This window comes from Balaenoptera borealis (genome assembly GCF_965194805.1).
Source record: "Balaenoptera borealis genome assembly, chromosome: 17".
Taxonomy (NCBI): Eukaryota; Metazoa; Chordata; class Mammalia; order Artiodactyla; family Balaenopteridae; genus Balaenoptera; species Balaenoptera borealis.
Genome location: NC_138876.1, coordinates 68,788,530 through 68,807,265, shown reverse-complemented (window position 1 = coordinate 68,807,265; position 18,736 = coordinate 68,788,530). Strand labels below are relative to the sequence as shown.

Sequence of the window (18,736 nt, the reverse complement as noted above, 5' to 3'; positions counted from 1 at the left end):
ATTGGGCTGTGGAGAGTGGTAAAACCTAACTCTAAAAGCCCGTGGGCCATTTGTTCCACAACCAAACAAGTTGGAAAGAATGTGGTTATTTTTACCCCTAATCTGGCACTGTTGTGATATTAAAATCAAAGGCTGGTTGTGAATAGCTGAAAACTCCATAAACAAAGTTGAAAGACAAACAACGGACCAAGAGAAATATTTGCAAGATTCAGTTGTAAAGTCGACTATTTTTCCCAGCTAAGGGAGTTTTATTCTTAGTGGTTATGATAATGACAAAAACCGTGACATGGAATGGAAATGGTAAGGAAGCTATCAGTGGTTTAGGAAGATCTTCTGTTAATGACTTTAGTGAGAGCTACATGATCCAAGTTCACCTTGAGACTGAATATACTTGATAATGTACGTTTGACATTATTGAACGCTTAGGTTCACTTACTTTGCAGTTCATGCAGGAAGTAGCTACTAATTAAATAGGCAATCTCCAAGGGCCAAATGAAAATTGAAAAATTCAGGAAGCATTAACACATGCTTTGTTTAAATGTCTGTAATATCATATTACATCTTTAGAGCCAAACGGATCTTTGAGAAACTCCTAAATTAAGAGATACACAATGGCCTTTTCGCTAAATTGTGCATGGTCAATTTTCGTGCTAAATCGTGCATGGTCAACAGTAAGTAACATGGGTGACTTACTGTTAACTCAGTTTTTAAGGGAATTCTTTGTATGCCATAAGAAACAAAAATCTAGTGCACTTGGAGATACCAGCTGTGAAGAACAGGGATATATTTCTAGAAGCATCACCGTCATTTGAGGTTTTAAAATACATAAGAACAATTGCCAGAAAAGCAGTAATATTACATTCCTTTTACTTATATCTGTTTTATTACCAGTTCAACCTTCGACTTTGATGAAATCAGCTTGATCTTCCATATGTCATGGACTGCATTTCCTTGACAAATGAATGGATTCTAAGACTTTATTTCCCCACTCTTTTGAGACTTCAGAGAAATGAGACAAGATAGTAGTACTCACAGGCAATTTGAGGAGGTTGGCGAGATTACAAATTTCCCAGTTCTGTGAAGTGAATGGTACATTGATACAATCAATGTCATACATATTTAACAAGAATTGTATCTTTAAATTGTCCTAAACACAAAAGTCACCATTCATAATTAATTCTTAAGCGAAAAAATTTTAAATAATTCAGATAGGAATGTGCTGATTGGAAGTGAAATAATAGTAGGATTCATAAGGGTTGTTTGAATCATAAAAGCAAGCTGTTTTTTAAGTTAAAGTTTTACATTTTGTGTGTGTGTGTGTGTGTGTGTATGTAATTTAGAATACTTCGGGTTGAAATAGAAAAAGAATCAGCTCAAATTGGCTTAGGCAACAAGAGTGTTTTGGCTTACAAATGATAATTCCAGGGACCACTGCTCACTGCAGCTGGAGCTGTACTGGAGCTCAGTTAAAGTCTCCTACTCTTTTTCCTTCCATACCTCTCTTGGCTCTGCCTGCTGCAGAGAGCTCTATGTTTAGACATGTGTATGCCCTCATGTTTACAGTGTGGCTGCTGCCACTCCAACTTTTCATCCTCACAGTCTTAAGTCAGTGGATGACAGTGCTCAGCTCAAACAGCATAGCTTCTGAAGTGAGTCTCACCAGCTCTGAATGACTTGGCTTTGGCCAACGCTTAGTCTTTGAAACAATCACTCTTGCTGAGGAGAGGTAAAAAGAATGCATTTCATAATGGGGGGAGGGGCGGGAGGTGTGAATATTCCTAAAAGTCCATGGGATAGCAAGGGGGGAGAAATGATTCCCCCAAAGCCAAAAATCAGAGCCATTTACAAAAATAGAGGGCAGTTGCTGGATACGAAAAAGGCAAATAGCCCCTCTGGTGCCATGACATATGAAATAAAGCTCTAGCCTTATATACTTCTAATATAAAATCCGTGAAACTGGCTTAGATAAAATGAAGGTTTCAATTGGTAAACCGCATGCCAACTGTCAGAGAGCAACGCAACCACCCTTGTCCAAGGGGAAACCACGAGAGCCCTGTCTGCCATCACTAGCACCCCACACTTGATGGTGAAAATCACCTAGATGCTGGAAACCTCCATCGATTGGACTTGATCATGATTTTTTATACTATTTATGCCCTGGTGTTTTGCACACATCATCTCTCCTCCATCTAATCCTTCTGGTTTTGTTTGGTGTTGTGGGAGCCACGAAGCCCCATGCCTGTGCTTACGTGCATAAATTTTTTCCGTACTTTGTATAAACTCCATGATCCTGAGTGTCACTTGCAATTTAAATTAAAAGTAGTGGATGTCTGGAAACAACCTAAATGCCCATTTACAGGTAAGTGGATAAAGAAGACGTGATACATGTAAAAATGGAGTATTATTCAGCCATGAAAAAAGAATAAAATAATGCCATTTGCAGCAACATGGATGGACCTAGAGATTATCATACTAAGTGAAGTAAGTCAGACAGAGAAAGACAAATATCATATGATACCGCTTACATGTAGGAATCTAAAATATGACACAAATGAACTTATCTATGAAACAGAAACAGACAGACAGATGTAGAGAACAGACTTGTGGTTGCCAAGGGAGAGGAGAGTGGGGGAGGAAATGATTGGGAGTTTGGGATTAGCAGATGCAAACTAGTATACCTAGGATGGATAAACAACAAGGTCCTACTGTATAGCACAAGGAAATATATTCAATGTCCTGTGATAAACCATAATGGGAAAGAATATGAAAAAGAATGTATATACTTGTATAACTGAATGACTTTGCTGTACAGCAGAAATTAACACATTATAAATCAACTATACTTCAATAAGGTAAATTTTTTAAAAAACAACTGATGTCCTACCATTACTACGACGTATCAGAAGACATTCAGACTCTCTTTGCAGCCTGCTATTTATGTTTATAAATGTCTGTGGTAAGCAGGACACCCCACTACTCAGTACATTGGGCCGGGGGGCGTGGCAGACGGGAACACATTAGCCACATTCTCCAAGCTAAAGTGGGTTGCATTTTAAGATAATCATTTGGCAAACAAAATTACTAAGGATGGAGCCCCAGATCCCAGACACTGGAAGATATTTCCTTTTCCAAGGGACGCTTGGTATGTTGATTCACTAGATAAGAGTCTATTCATTTAGAGCAGTGTGGCAGATGTATTGTCCAATCTTTATGCCAGTATTTCAGAAGAAGAAGCTACAGAAACACGACACAGAGTGGAAAGTGCCAGGAAGTCTGGTGAGATGGTAGAAAACCATGTTCCTGCCCAACGTGGCTCTCCCAACTAGCCATGTAACGTTGGAAAATCTGTTTAACCTGTCTGGACCTCAGTTCCTTCAGCTGAAATGGAGAAAATAGTCCTGCCTCCTCAGTTTTGTGGGCTGTTACTGCACTGTTCTTGGCACCTACCGTGGGCTCAATCAATGTGAGCTTTTATTCTTAGCACCTCTGACTCACATTGGGCACATCCGTAAGAGCACCTGTGCCCTTGGGAGAGAGCGAAGCTGAGGTGGAACTTTTCAGAGCATCCTCTCCTTTTCCCTCTGCAGGTGGAAGGAGATTAGCTCATGAACCAGGTGCACATACCCAGATTTCTGGGCATCGCCAACAGCACATGGTACACAGGGTGGCGCTTTGGAGGTTTGTTGAATGAATGCTGGCACCCTGGCTGAAAATTCCTTCTCCCTGAGCCCCTGAGGTTATCAATCACTTGGTAGTTTCATACATTTCTTCTTAATAACCTCAACCCATGTCCTATTTATGGATTTCTGTTGCCAGAAACAATGATTAAATATGTATAATTCTGTTAAGAGATTTTCTTGATCCAGCTTCTGGTCTCCAAGAGTACACCATATCATATAGATATAAAAATTCTTAGCTCTGCTCTCAGCATGGGTGTGGGCATCTTAGGGGTACCTCAGAAATATGAATCATTCAAGAAGAGTCTTCCTCATACTAAGCTGTTCCATGACAGTCAAATCCTGTGCTTCCCATTTTTCCCATAAAGGGCAAAGCAGCTTCCAGAAATGCTTCATGCCTGCCATCGTGTCAGAGGCATGGAGGCTAACCTCTGACGTTTGAAATGAGAGCCTGTGATGTGTAGAGCTTTGTGCAATATAAGACGACAACTTTTGACTTTCAACTTCTCGCTTCTTTAGTTGGTTTTCAGATTCCTTGGAGGCTGTGTCCTTTCAAGGCTCTTTTAACCGTGCATCTGGAATTGAAATATTATACAACCTGAGAAAATGACTTTTGGGGGAGGGGGTGCAGGAGGGGAGAAGTAATCAGCCTGCTTTTTGTTTTGTTTGTTTGCATATTGATTTCTTAGTTTGTTTTGCCTTTTTTTTTTTTTTTTCTGAGCAATTGAACTCTTTCCAGGCACATGCTTCTCACCCCTGATCTCCTATACAAGCCCTAGAAACTAAATAACTTCAGGTCCCACACCCATTTGCTGTGTTTAGTGTCTAGAAATTTGGTTTGAGATTTCTAGGCTCATGCACTAAGGCCAGAACCCCTTTCTCGAATATTCAGGAGTCTGCCCCAGGTAGGCGGGAAGTTTAGTGAGTTTTGAAAGCACTTTTCTAGAAGGTGAGGGAAGAATAGTTAGTAATGGTTTCTATGGAAAGTTGGAAACAAAGCACTGAGCAAAAATGAGGCAATGAGAAAAAACAGACAGTCCTGTCATGCCTAAGCCTTCCCGAGCTATAGTCTTCTTTCTGTTTGCAACCTGCAGTTTATTTCCAAAACAAAGTGAGATAAGCCAGGACTGAGCCCTGCAGCTGTATACCGGCCAGCGTTCAGGGCTGTCTTTGAAAAGAACAGGGACACGTGCGTCCGAGAATCCCTCCCTCTGCTCTCACACTCACCTTGCTATCACCTCACTTGCCAGAAGGCTGATGCGTCCGAGAATCCCTCCCTCTGCTCTCACACTCACCTTGCTATCACCTCACTTGCCAGAAGGCTGATGGGAACGCTTCAGAATCCAAATACCTGAGCCTTTGTTCTCGGAAAGGACAACTTAAGAACTAAGTGATGGCTTTCAAACTGATTGGGAGTAAAGTCAGGCATTCAGCTTTTCATTCTTTTTTTTGAGTCTACTGAATGAAAATGATCTTTTAGAGAAAGATTGCAGCTCATTGAAAAAAGAAAGCCTTTTAAAGATGAAAGATCATGTGCTATTTGAAAAAGGCGTGCCCTAGTTTTTCTTATATTATACTATGATATGCAGATATGAAAAGATCTTGTCTCAGGCAATTGCTAATCAGATACTTAGGTAGGCTTGAAAATACCAGAGGGTGGGGCAACCAATTATTTTTTAAGATATTTTACATTTGGGTTGAAGAAGCACTCGTAAAGGAGTACATTACCATCTAGACATCCATTCTTTTATTCCACAAACATTTACCAGGCCCCTGTGGTGTGCTAAATTCTGGGTGGGCTTTAGAGGGACAGTGATAGAATTCCCGGTGTGTGAGTGGCAAGGGGAGGTCAAGGAAGGCCTCATTGATGTCTGAATTTTCTTAGTGAATAAACAAGAGATCAACCATTTTGGTGGGAGTGGAGTTGGTTGGGCACATACCATGCTGGTGCTTGAATCTAGAAGGCCTTTTTAACACTTAAGCCATGTTTGGGAAGACGTTGAATTTTGAACAGGGAAGAGACATGGTTAGGCTAGCATCTAAGAAGATTGCTCTGGTTCCCCAGGGGAGTTGAAGATGAATTTAAGAGGAAGCAGGTAGGAGACAGACCCTTAGAAGCTGTTAGTGATCTGGAAAAAAGAAGAAGGCATAAACTATGGTAGTGAAGAAAGAAATAGAGAAAGGGGAACAGAACTGAGAAACATTTAGATGACAAAATCGACAGGATGAGCGACTGATCTGATCTGATGAGGGGGGAAGGTGCCGGAATAGATGGAGAAATGGGATCCATGTGGGCTCCGGATCCATTTATCACTCATGGAATGATAGCTGTGCCATGAAGACAGAGACACTGATAAGACCCTGAGCCACTTTTCCCCCTGACACAATGACATAGATTATTTTCTGTAAATAGAGACCAAAATATTAGAGTGCCTAACATTTACAAGTCATTTCGTGTTTATCAAGCGCTCCACGAATTTTCAGTCATTTGGAAGACAGGCAGAGCTATTGCATTTTAAAAACGAGAAACTACTGATTCAGAGAGGATGTTGACTTGTCCAGAATCACACGACTAGTAAGTGAGACAGCAGAACTTCCAAATCTGTCTCTCCTGCTCTGGCAGGCCTACTTCTGTTTCAAGGAGCTGTCTCCGTGCCAGGACAGAGGCACAGGCTGTTTGGCTTGGGGATGGTGTTTCCCGCCCAGGTATCTATGCCTACTTGTGTGTGTTGCTGACCGTGGTTAGGAGTGCATGTTCTTGCTATAGGATGACATTCGAGAGCTCCACTCTAGATAAATATTTATTATGCCTTCTTTTTCCTTTTGCCAGATAGAATCCACAAGTGAAAGACCGATGGTAAGTTTGCAGGGAGATGTACCCGATGTATACCCTCCCGTACCTTCTTCAGTGGCATAACTTCTCCTGGACGTCACCACTTTAAAACCCTGAAGAAAGTTGGAGAGGGTTTCACAAATTTTAGGGATGTGGGTGGGGTAGGGGTGATGGCATTTCTTCATGCTACAAATGCAATTTACTCATTTGAGCAACTCCCTTAAGACAGAACTGGCCTCAGTGAAAATATTCATGGAACTCAAAGGAAACTGCCTTAACTTAGTTGTGCATTAAGTGCAATGGATAGCTCAAATGTGATCATGATGGAAGGTTCTGTAATGCAGTAGGAGAGTACAAGATGAGGGGTTCCTTCTCTGCCTTGAGAAACAGCGATTTGGGAGTCAGTCACTTAGCCTCTCTGAATCTGGTTCCACCCCTACAAAAATAGGGAGTACTGCCAAGGGTTACTGGAAGATTCCAATTAGAAAAGGTATGCGAAATCTTTGTACAGTATACATTTGGTTACTTGAGGTATCATTGATTACTCGAGGCCTCCATTTCCTCAATTCTAAAATAAGTTAAATAAGATGATTTGTAAAGTCCATCCTTGACTTTATGAGTCTATGAGTTTATGAGTCTATGACTTCTATGAGTCTGTGCTTCTGTGAAGTGGAGATTTAGGTTGGTTGTCCAACTGATTCTTCTTATTGGTCAAATCAGACTACTTTTGTTTTTTTTTTTACTCTAAAAACACCACGGTACATAATACATACAAATATAGAAATTAAGGCTCTGATTTTTTTAATATTCTATTTTCAATATCTCTACATCATTTTTTTTTTTAAATCATCACCTTTTTTGACCAGGATTCTTTATTTATTTATTTATTTATTTATGGCTGTGTTGGGTCTTTGTTTCTGTGCGAGGGCTTTCTCTAGTTGCGGCAAGTGGGTTCCACTCTTCATCGCGATGCGCGGGCCTCTCACTATCGCGGCCTCTCTTGTTGCGGAGCACAGGCTCCAGACGCACAGGCTCAGTAGTTGTGGCTCACAGGCCTAGTTGCTCCGCGGCATGTGGGATCTTCCCAGACCAGGGCTCGAACCCGTGTCCCCTGCATTGGCAGGCAGATTCTCAACCACTGCACCACCAGGGAAGCCCATCTACATCATATTTTTTGGAAAAAATAGCAACATCAGTTTAAAAACCTCATAGCCCAATTCAATTCTCTAGAATCCAACACCCTAGTAGTCCCTCTGCATTGGCAGTGGGCCACAAAGAGATGACAGGTATGTCACAATGCCCATGTCCGCAGTTCAGGATGGCTGGGAAGAGCCAGACTGGCCAGAGTCCCCTCATCTGCTTACTCCAATGTGCTGTGCATAATTGATATTTTTATTTTCTTTGTGTGCCACGTCATGCAACAGTTTGGAGAACACAATCTACACTAATCAGATTTCCCAAATAATTTCCATTTCCTGGTAGCTAAACATAAATCAAATTGAATAAGGTATTTTTGTTTGTGTATTCATATTTTTTCCTCCTAAACTTTGCTAGTTTATTAATGGCAACGTCGGAGTAACCATTAGTAATTGTTATGGAGTCAATCTCACCAGTCTAAGAATAGTGTGTCACTTATGTATTACTTTGAGTTTCTAAAATCCTAATTTGAGGTGTATAACTGACACGTAACTGAGACATATATGAAGAACAAACCCTTTTTTCTTTATTCCTGTCGTGCCCCTAGAGAATGGACTTGAGAACACGGGGAGGGGGAAGGGTAAGCTGGGACGAAGTGAGAGTGGCATGGACATATATACACTACCAAATGTAAAATAGATAGCTAGTGGGAAGCAGCTGCATAGCACAGGGAGACCAGCTTGGTGTTTTGTGACCACGTAGAGGGGTGGGATAGGGAGGGTGGGAGGGAGATGCAAGATGGAGGAGATATAGGGATATATGTATATGTATAGCTGATTCACTTTGTCATAAAGCAGAAACTAACACACCATTGTAAAGCAATTATACTCCAATAAAGGTGTTGTTTAAAAAAAAAAAAAGAACAAACCCTTTTAAAAAATTCCTTTAAAGCATAGAGACCTTGGGTTTCAGGAGGTTTTTTTTAGAAAATCCTTGCTATTCAAGTTAAGGCAGAATCTGTATTTTCAACCAAAAACAGAAGTCTCATTTGCAAGAGTGAGAAGGAGAAAAGGGAAAAGGTCTGCAGGTGAAGAGAGGTAATTAAGTTTTTCTCATGAATAAACATGTCTCAGCATTCCTTCAGAGGGGTTGTTTTGTTACCATCTTTTTATCCAATAAAATTCTGCAATTAGGTAAGACAATAATAAACTATCTTCAGCAAATTTTTTGAAAGTATGAAAATTCCTCCTCTGGATGTGAAATATGAAAATTTATCATTGGGGGGTTACAATTTAACCTCTTATAAGAAAACGCAGGTAGAGTACTGGTTATTGCCTACAAAAAGACTTCAGGCTTTTTTTTAAGATGCTAAAGGGCAATTCACACCATAATGAAATCCACTTGAAGCCTGGGAAATTACCAAAAGCTAGAGGAATCCATTTCTGCTTTTCATTTCCATAGCTAATGAGCAATTTCTAACATTCTTTAATCGACCCAGAAACCTTAAACTGCCTTAAATATTAGTTAATTATTAGTTGGAGCTTAAATCCTGCTGAGGGAATTTTGTGTTCCCACTTGCCCCTATGGATTTCATAGCATTTACCATAACTTGTAATTGCACGGTTATTTGTGTAGTTCCTTATGTCTTCAAATCTCTCATTTAACCACAGGTTTTGTTTTTTTCTATTTTGAACATAAATCAGACTCTTCTGGTTTGCTTTAAAAACCCATGTTTTCCTAACATTTTAATTATAGGATGGTGGTAGAATGAGGAAAAAAAATAGTAGTGTTAGTTAGAAGATGTCATTAGGGATTTTGACTACACATAGCAGAAATCAAAATAGGGCCTTAGCCACAAAAGGTTTTGTTCTCTCAAGTAAAAGAAGTCCAGAGTCTGGTTGTCAGGGCTGGGATAATAGTCACTAGAGACCCAGGCTTTTTTCCCTCTCTGCTCCACCATGGAACATTCCATCAGTGAGAGTATCTTATGGTTCAAGATGACTGCTGAACTATTGACAGTAGCCAAGACATGGAAGCAACCTAAGTGTCCATCAACAGATGAATGGATAAAGAAGGTGTGGCATACACACACACACACACATATATACACACAATGGAATATTACTCAGTCATAAAAAAGGATGAAATAATGCCATTTGCAGCAACATGGATGGACCTAGAGATTATCATACTAAGTGAAGTAAGTCAGAGAAAGACAAATATCATATGATGTCACTTATATGTGGAATCTAAAAAAATGATACAAATGAACTTATTTACAAAACAGAAATAAACTCACGGACCTAAAAAAACAAACGTATGGTTACCAAAGGGGAAAGAGGGGGAGGGATGAATTAGGAATATCTTGTAATAACCTATAATGGAAAAGAATCTGAAAAAGAATGTGACTGTATGTATGTATATATATATGTGTATACATATATATATATATATATATACACATATTCAGATATAGATATATAAAACTGAATCACTTTGCTGTACACCTGAAACATTGTAAATCAACTGTACTTCAATTTTTTTTAAAAAAAAGATGACTGCGGAAGCTCCATCCATGTTAGACGACAAATGGCCACTCACCCTTTTTTATGCAGCCACCCCAGAAGTCCCACATAACCCTTTCATTACATCTCATTGGAAAGGATTTCATGTGGGCACAAGGAGAACTGGGAGATGTCACCTAAAGCTGGGCACATAACCACTGCACATAAAATCAGGATCTTGTTTTGAATGAAGATGGTAATGAATGAGGAGGTGGGCAATAAACAGTCCCTGCCATATAATTTAAAACCATTTGCATCAGTCAAAACTGTGCTTTTCTTCCAACAAAGGGTGACAGAAATTATATGAGCTCAGAATTTATCTGGAGAAAAATAGGGTGTCACCATCAGACAAAATAAAGTTGTGCCTTATCGTTGGCTGGAATATTATTTTGGTCTCTCCATTCATCCCCATGGTCAGGCAAAGCAATGACTCAAGATGAGGTGAATTTCCAGGAATAACTAGTAGGTCCTATTGCCCTCTCCCCATGACTCCTACCTAGACAACTACAAGTTTTCTGGCCGCTGTCCACTGAGAAGGTGCAAACTTCCTACAAAGCTGTCTTTTCCTGTTTAACTGAGTTTAACTGAGTTTCATGTCACCAACAAATGTATTTTCAGTGGTGTAATCAATCTAACCTTCTAGTCTGCTTTTGTTGAAATGTTAAAATCAACATATCTTCAACGCTTTCCTCAAGTTATTAATCCTCAACTTATTTAATCCAAATTATCTCATAGACATATTTTTACCGAAAAGTTGTTTTTCCCATACGTTTTTTAACCTAAGCTTCTATTAAGGATATTCCGATCAACATAATAGTACTGCTAAAATTATTAGAAAGCAACACCAGCACTTTAACTCACTCTATTCCATTTCTAGGGGCATTATTACTTCTTTGTATTTTCATTGGTTGTGGGTTTGTGCAGAAAGAATAAGTAAACCTAAAAACCAATATTCTGTTTCCTTGAGTTGCAATGAAAAGTTGCAATGAAAAGTTTGAAACTCATACAAATGCATTTTTTCTTTGCAAGTTTGTGCATTACATTAGTCTGTATGTTTTTAACATTTGTGTCCAGGGATGATTAAGTTGGCAATTATTCACAAAATAATGGGGTAAAATGGAAAATAACTGATTTATTAGGGGAAAAAGCCACCAGGTTCAGAGTCAGAAGACATGATTGTGAGTTTCAGCTTCAGCTTTCTGAACCTCCTGTACGGGATGGCGGTGGATTGGAGAAGGAAAAATAATGCTTGCTCTAGCTTCCTATAGAAGCTGTTGTGAAAAACGAATACTAATAATTCAGGCCAAAGTCCTTCCTGAATTGTGATGCATTGTGAACATAGGAGGAGTTATTTTATCCACAAAACAACAAAGATACTAATGGGATTTGAGATACAAGAAAACACCTAAGCATATGAAAAATCTTGTTCACAGTTCAATTACTATCAACGTAAGGTCAGGCTTTCAGAAGAAAACTAAATGTATATCAGAGAAAAGTACCAGCTAAGAAATAGTTGTCCACTAACCAAGTTGGAAATATTTGACTTTCATTTACCCTGACAGGCTAATATGCTCTTTGGGGTTTGTTTTCATTGGAAAAAAAATGAACATCTGATTCCACTATGGTGTTCGGGGTGATATCAACCTGAAGCAAATATCGTGCACATTCTAGGGAGTCCTGGGGCCTTTTTTAAAATTTTTTATTGAAGTATAGTTGATTTACAATGTCTCAAGTGTAGAGCAAAGTAACTCAGTTATATATATGTGCATATATATTCTTTTTCAGATTCTTTTCCGCTATAGGTTATGACAGGATATTGAGTATAGGTCCCTGTGCTGTACAGTAGGTCCTTGTTGTTTATCTATTTTATATATAGTAGGGTGTATCTCCTAATCCCAAATCCCCAATTTATCCTTCCCCCACCTTTCCCCTTTGGTAACCATAAGTTTGTTTTCTATGTCTGTGAGTTTATTTCTGTTTGTAAGTACGTTCATTTTTATCATATTTTAGATTCCACATGTAAGCAGTATCATATGATATTTGTCTTTCTCTGTCTGACTTCACTTAGTATGATAATCTCTAGGTCCATCCATGTTGCTGCAAATGCCATTATTTCATTCTTTTCTATGGCTGAGTAATATTCCATTGTATATATGGACCACATCTTCTTTATCCACTCCTCTGTCAGTGGATGTTAGGTTGCTTCCATGTCTTGGATATTGCAAATACTGCTGCTGTGAACGTTGGGATGCATGTATCTTTTCGAATTAGAGTTTTCGTCTTTTCTGAATATAAGCTGGGGGCTGTCAAGTGTGATATCTGTCCAACCTTTAGAAAGTTGGCAGTTGCCAGCACGTTGCTGGATCTGTATTATACCTGGCACTGGATATAACTCTCCATTTGAGAGCAGGGCTCTTCTCTCATTCACCCATTATCGCCAATCATGCTTTATCCAGGAGCTCTACAAGACTACTGAATTAAGTATGTGTGGTGATTAAAGTAAAGAGAATTGAGCAAGAAATGACAGGTAGTTTTAGTGCTTAGTCAACTGTCTAGGAAAGAATATGGAAAATGGCAAAGCAAGGGTGCTCCTGTGGAAGTCAACTCCAAACCCAGTCTTCCCTGACTTTGCTTGTCTGACACCCTCAATCAGCCAGACATACAAGAACAAGAAGGAATCTAATAAGCCTATGAAGCGCCCATACCCAGACGTTTGTCCCAAAGCCTGTGCGCCAAACCCACCCACGTACTGCGCTTGAGAGAGACTCTCGTGTCTTCACTCTTACTTTAAACGCACATTTAACAAGCCATCTCTTCAGCATCTCCCTAGTGTGTTAGCAGAGGGCAGGTGGAGTTGTGAGAGGTAAATACACTTATAACAACTAGAAGTGATAATGGATAGCGATGGAGGTAAAACAACAGCATGAAAAGTATTCATAAGGAATTCCAAACAGTATCAGTGCCGTGTCATTTATGTGTTAACGCAGACAGCTTTCCATATCCCAGTATCCCACAGAAAAAAAATCTGAATTATAGCTAAAAGCAGTATTTATGTTAACGATGATGACCCAGAGCCATAAAACAAAACAAAACAGTGACATCATTCCCAGTATTTTTTGAAGACTAGGAAATACGTGATTAATTTGTGAAAGTGCACGCCGTAGATTAAATCGTGATCCCAATCTTTGCCATCCCTCCCCCACCAGAGAAGTGACCAGAGTTCAGCGTCCCCGCCCACTGCCTGGGACTTGCAGAGCCTCCCAGGGAGCAAAACCTACTCCCACCCCCACCCTGGGCTCCACTGTGTGTATCGCTTTGGCCAAAGGCAGGTAAGCAGGTGCGTCAGATGCCGCATGGAAGCAGATGACTTCGAGCGGCATTCCAGATTTCCACCAGCTCTCCCGCGCCTGGGGTCTGTCCTGAGAGTGGCATGTCTCGCATCAGGGCTGCTGCCCCGGCCTGAGGGCTGGAGCGGGGAGACTCAGAGAGCCACCACCTCTGCAGCCTCCACGTGACACAGGGAGAAGACGTACCCCTTCCTTTTCTGTTACAAGCCTCTGAGTTTGGGGAGGTTTTTTTTTGCAAACTCAGTGTGCTTTAAAATGGTTCCTGTTTGTTTGTTTGTTTGTTTGAAGCTCCTACCCTTAAACAATTAAAGTAAGGTTTCATGGAAATTTACATATTTGGAGACCCTTCCCTGCCCTGCGATAGATAACTGAGGTATTACTAGGAATAACCTCAGATAAAATTGCACTTGAGGAGATGGTGGAAAAACAGCCACAAGCAGCCATGTGCAATATATGAACGAGAGTGTCCCCTCCTCCACCTGGCAAGTTGGGGAGGGCTTCTGTGGGCCGGGGAACAGGGCCCGCTGAGGAGAGGGTGGTCTCAGTGGATGGCGTCTCCACGGACGGGTGATACTGGAGATGATGTCATGAGGGTGTGGGTTAAGGACAGCTGGCAACCACCTGCCTTCCCTTTAGAAGATTTCAGGGCTTGAGGGTGTGGATCTCTGGGATCACAGGCACAAAGCAGAAAGTCAAGTCCGATCTTCTTTCCATCTGGGGAAAGCAAAGCCCTCCGGCGCTAACTCGGAGCCTGAGAATGAATAACTTCATGACTACGCACAAATTATTTCACCTTCTGCCTCGGCACCCAGGATTAATTAGTCATTGCAAGTTGTCTCGCCACTACACAATGCTAAATACAAATGGAGGAGACCCCCGAATTCATGGAGCTGTGACTCGTGGTCTTGAATATTCATGTTCAACCACGCCAGTCCACTCTCTCGCCCAGCAACAACTCTTTGTTTTACTGAGCTCTGAGGGGTCCCCTTCTGTTTGGAAGGTGAAAGGGGACCTGTACGTGGTGTGTGGCTACAATACCAGTGCCCTGTCGCGTGCTCCTGGGGGAGACGCTCTAAGGCGCATTGACAGCTGCCTGGAAACATCAGCAGCACCTGACACCCATTTTTGCCCCCAGATTCTCCCTGTTGATTTGGCAGGTTCAGAATTCACTAGGCCTCCAAGATCTTTTCAAGTGAAAATGCACTTCAGGAGAAAATACTACAAAAACAGAACCGTTACGAACAAAGTTTCTGGTGGGAGGTAGCCCCAGTTCTACCCCTTGCTGTGTAATCTTGGACAGATTCCTTAACTTCTCTGAATCTCAGTTTCCTCATTTAAAAAAAAAAAAAAGCAATAGGAGTGCCTGCTTTATTGGTACATGGTGGGCTAAAGGGAGCTGATGCCAAGTTTGGTACATGGGACGTGTTCAATGCATATTAGCAAAAATTGTTACTTCTGGATAGAAGGTAAAGTCTGATCCACATGTTGGAAATTGTAGAAGGTTGGAGACTCAGGAAAGCAAAAGGAAAGAAGGAGTGGTGAAGAACTTTACGTGGTCAAGGGGCATATGGGGGTAGTAGAATGTCAGGAATGAAGGAGAAATCGACAGTAAAAGGAAGGGGTGAGGGGGAAGGCCACAAATTCAAGATGTGCCACTTCTGAGAAGTGCCTGGGTCCGCACAGCCATCACATGGTGCTGGACTCTACGTCCTGAAGTCGGGCAACTGGAAAACCCGGACTCCAGAATTCCTGCCCCTTCTCGACCAGGACGACTCAGTCTTCTGAGAAGTGTCTGCTACAGGAATTAAAGATGCACACAGTAGGTTGGAAGGTTGCAAACTTGACCTTTGCTCTGTTTACACCCACTGTTCTAGTTCCGGGAAGTTCAGTCCTACTTTTCCAGTTTACTTTTTTGTGGTTTCATCTCTTTCCCTCCTCTTGCTCAGTGGGAGAAGGAGAATTCAGCTCGGGGTTTCCCAGAACACCTAACGTGCGTCACGCATCGTGGTGGGTTGAGATCTTCTGGGATCATACTGCGTCATTTAGTCAGTTTGTTGTTTTACTGCATCTGTATTTGTCTGCCAGTGTCTCAAAGAGGAGGTGATGGATGAGGGTGAAAGACCCAGAGTGGGCGATTGGCAGAGACAGCTGGACAGAATTAGCAAACTGAGGATGGGCTTCCTCAAAACAAAAGCAGTAACTCACTCTGCTGCCTTCATCTCTAGTAATAATTTACCTAAAGGTGGAAAACAAATTTTGGTGGTGGCAAACGTACCTTAGTGCATGACAATTGTTTAATAAATGTAACAAATTTCGACATTGCATGGGGCCACTGTCAGACTTTGCTAGTTCATGTATTCAAGGATTTGTGAAACCTAGTTTCTTCAGACATTGAAAGAGAATACACAGAAAGGGAGATTAGAGGGTCATTTGAAAGCTGCTCTGAAGAACACTTCTAGATATTTGCTCTCCAGCAGAAAACTCTTTCAGTTCCTAGTGAGTGTGTTAGAATGCTTGCCTTTTCGGCAACTCTGCAAAAGATGATCTTACAGAAAGGTCCTGTCAGCTATGAAATAATTGGCAATCTCAAGTGTCCCATTTTGTGAATTATCAGCTGTCTCTGCCAATGCAAAGGCCTGAGAGATCACCCCTCATGAGAAGACTTGAAGCACCTGCTCCAGGCTTGGTTCCATCTACCTTTTCTTTTGCCAACGCTAGTCGGTTGATTGCTCTACCCTGGACCAGTACTAAAAGCAGCAGCGTCTCCTAGGAATTTGCTAGAACTGCAATTTCTTAGGCCCTACCCCTGAATCAGGAACTCTGGAATAATTAACAAGACCTCCAGTGATTATAATGAACCCCTGCTCTACCTTAGGATTTAAGTACTTGAGCTTGGGGCCTTTGTTTAATAGCAAAACAGTTGTTCTTCTCTTGCATGGCTCTTTTAAAGTATCCAGGGACTTCCCTGGTGGTCCAGTGGTTAAGAATCCATCTTGCAGTGCAGGGGACGCCGGTTCGATCCCTGGTCAGGGAACTAAGATCCCACATGCCACGGGGCAAGTAAGCCCACACGCCGCAACTACTGAACCCGTGCACTCTGGAGCCCACACGCCACAGCTAGAGAGAAGCCTGCACACTGCAAAGAAGAGACCGTCCACCACAACTAAAGATCCTGCGTGCCGCAACTAAGACCTGATGCAGCCCAAAAAAATAAATATTTTAAAACTAATAATAAAATAAAAAAATTAAGTATTCAGTATTCTGAAACTGGGAGCCAAATGTGGTAAAGAAGATGTTTCTTCTTAGAAGGAAAGCTTCCTCAAAATCTAGAGAGAAATCAATGACTAAATTGTAAAGGAATGAAAACTATCTAGTCCTTGGATTAGCATTCTTAGCCTGGATCTTCATCTTCTTGTCTGGCTTTATTCTCCAATAAAACTGATTAACAAGTTACTTATGCATATTTTGGAAGATATTTGAGTTGAATTTAGTCCAAACACGAAAGTAGTGTTATATAAGGAAATTTTTCTTAGTGAACTTGGAAAGCATTGATTAGTAGCCTAGTAATCAGAATTCCTTTGAGCCAGATGGACATTAAATATACTGGCTTCCTATCTGTGTAGCTACAGCTTTGTAGGATCTATTGATCCACTACTTAACAAGCCAGTGGCCCAATTCAAAATAACCACTTCCACTGTTCTCCCACAATGTACCACATAAGTATATTTTTTAAGAGGAAAAGATTCAGGAGTTAGATGGAAACAATCTTCAAATATTTAAATCATTCGTTATTGAGAAGAAAATAGAATTATTTTGTGTGGCTCAGTAGACTAGAGCATGATTAAACACTTAGAAGAGAAGAGGACAGATTTTTGTGCAATAAAATGGAGAATTTTTTAACCTGTTTCGCTGCCCAAAACTAAACAGGTTTCCTAACGAGGTCTGTGTTACCTAGACAGGGGCATTTTTCATTGATGGTCTAGAGAAGTTTTCTTCATTAGTTAAAAGTTAATCTAGGTGAACTTTAAGATCCCTCGTCTTAGTGCATTCAGGCTGCTATAACAAAAACACCATAGACCGGGCGGCTTAAATAGCAAACATTTATTTCTCATTGTTCTGAAAGCTGTAAGTCCAAGATTAAGGTGCTAGTGGATTGGGTATCTGGCGAGAGCCCACTACCTGGTTCATAGATAACCATCTTCTCAGAGTCCTCATATGGTAGAAGGTGGGTGGGAGAGCTCTCTGTGGCCCATTTTATGAGGGTACTAATCCCATTCATGAGGGTTCCACCCTCATGACCTAATGACCTCCCGAAGACCCCCACCTCCTAATACCATCACACTGGGGGTTAGGATTTCAACATATGAATGGGGAAGGAGGGGGACATAAACATTTACTCTATAACACCTTCAAACTCAAAGATGCTATAACATATTTTCAAGACTGTCTCCTTCACATTAGCTCTCTAGAGTGGAGGTTGCTTCTCTCCTTTTTCATATATGATCTGTTCTGTGAAGCCATGTTCCAATGAGGAACAGCAGATTTTCTGTGGCAGGGTGTTGCCGTTTGCTCATTTTGCAAACCCGTTCATGATCATGTACATGTTTCCTTTGTTTGCGTTTCAAGGATACAAAGCTGTAGGTAGGAGATCCTGAAATGGAGGGACCAGAAGCATATCAAATCTAATCCTTTGTATTTTCATCCACAATTGAAACTAAATACAATCAAGACATAGCAAAAGGATCAGGAAAAATAAACAAATCCTCCAGAGATCCGCCAGAACTGGAGGTCTTGGTAAGCTTCATAGGCAGCCAGACTTACCTAATAATCCAGTTCTACTAATGATGACAACTAGTATTTTGAAGCTGTCATGCTGTTATATGACACATTTTGATAATGTTTCACCAGAGCGAGCCAAAAGAATGATATACTGGAGATTCACAACTTTATAAGGAATTGTCTAAACAATCTAAGCTCCTCACTCTTTAGAGTTATAAATACATACTGTGCTTTGCTAATCTGTCCATCAGTGAAAACTGTTTTAGTTTCTCCTCCACTTTTATTTGCAAATTTTATACATTGATACAAGCCCAATTCAGATAACAGGGGAGCATTCTTTATTTTTTTCCTTAATTAAGTAAACATCATGCACCTTTGTATGGATAATGTTTTAGTAAG

The 18,736-nt window shown here is 40.8% G+C and overlaps 1 protein-coding gene across 5 annotated transcripts in view; it reads left to right on the top strand.

Annotated features, from left to right (window-relative positions):
• SULF1 (sulfatase 1) overlaps window positions 1–18,736 on the top strand; it is a 162,365-nt gene that overhangs the window by 58,337 nt on the left and 85,292 nt on the right. The window contains exon 3 of one of the 5 annotated variants that reach the window (XM_082363399.1): window positions 6,508–6,534. The exons of the other annotated variants lie outside the window; for them this stretch is intronic. The gene's annotated coding sequence lies outside the window, so the exon portion shown is untranslated. The remainder of the gene's footprint in view (window positions 1–6,507; window positions 6,535–18,736) is intronic. 5 annotated transcript variants of the gene reach the window in all.